Genomic DNA, 733 nt, shown 5'->3' on the forward strand with positions numbered 1-733 from the left:
AACACAAAGAAGTTTCTCAGAAAGCTTCTTTCTCTTTTTTATCGGAGGATATTTCCTTTCGCAATAAAGTCATCAAAGGGATCCGAAATATCTGTTCTCAGATTACACAGAAATAATGCTGGCAAAAAGAACCACGAAATACAGATGTAACTCTGTGAGATGAATTAACAGTACACTAAGCAGTTTCTCAGAAAGCTTCTTTAAAGATGTCATCTGAGGATATTTCCTTTTTCAGCATACCGGTTTATGGGCTTCCAAATATCACTTTGCCAATTCCACAAGAACTGTGTCAGCGAAAGGCTTCTTGAGGGGAAATCTGTAACTCTGTGAGATGATTTTACAGTATACAAAGAAGTTTCTCACAAAGCTTCTTTATCTTTGTGATTAGAGGATATTTCCTTTGCTCCTATAGTTTCAAAAGGGATCCGAAATATCTGTTCCCAGATTCCACAGACATAACGCCAGCAAGAAGATCCACGTAATACAGATGTAACCCTGTGAGTGGAAGTCACACATCACAGAGCAGTTTCTCAGAAAGCTTCTTTCCAGATTTCATCTGAGGATATTTCCTTTTACACCATAGCCCTCTAAGGGCTTCCAAATATCACTTTGCCAAATCCAGAAGAAATGTCTTAGCAAAACGCTTTTTGAGGGGAAAGCTGTAACTCTGTGAGATGATTTCACAGAACACAAAGAAGTTTCTCAGAAAGCTTCTTTCTCTTTGTTATCGGAG

The 733-nt window shown here is 38.3% G+C and overlaps 1 pseudogene; it reads right to left on the reverse strand.

Moving 5' to 3' along the window:
• Positions 1 to 733, reverse strand: part of LOC105554150 — a 158309-nt pseudogene that overhangs the window by 153531 nt on the left and 4045 nt on the right.

Source organism: Mandrillus leucophaeus, unplaced genomic scaffold (assembly GCF_000951045.1).
Source record: "Mandrillus leucophaeus isolate KB7577 unplaced genomic scaffold, Mleu.le_1.0 Scaffold63, whole genome shotgun sequence".
NCBI lineage: Eukaryota > Metazoa > Chordata > Mammalia > Primates > Cercopithecidae > Mandrillus > Mandrillus leucophaeus.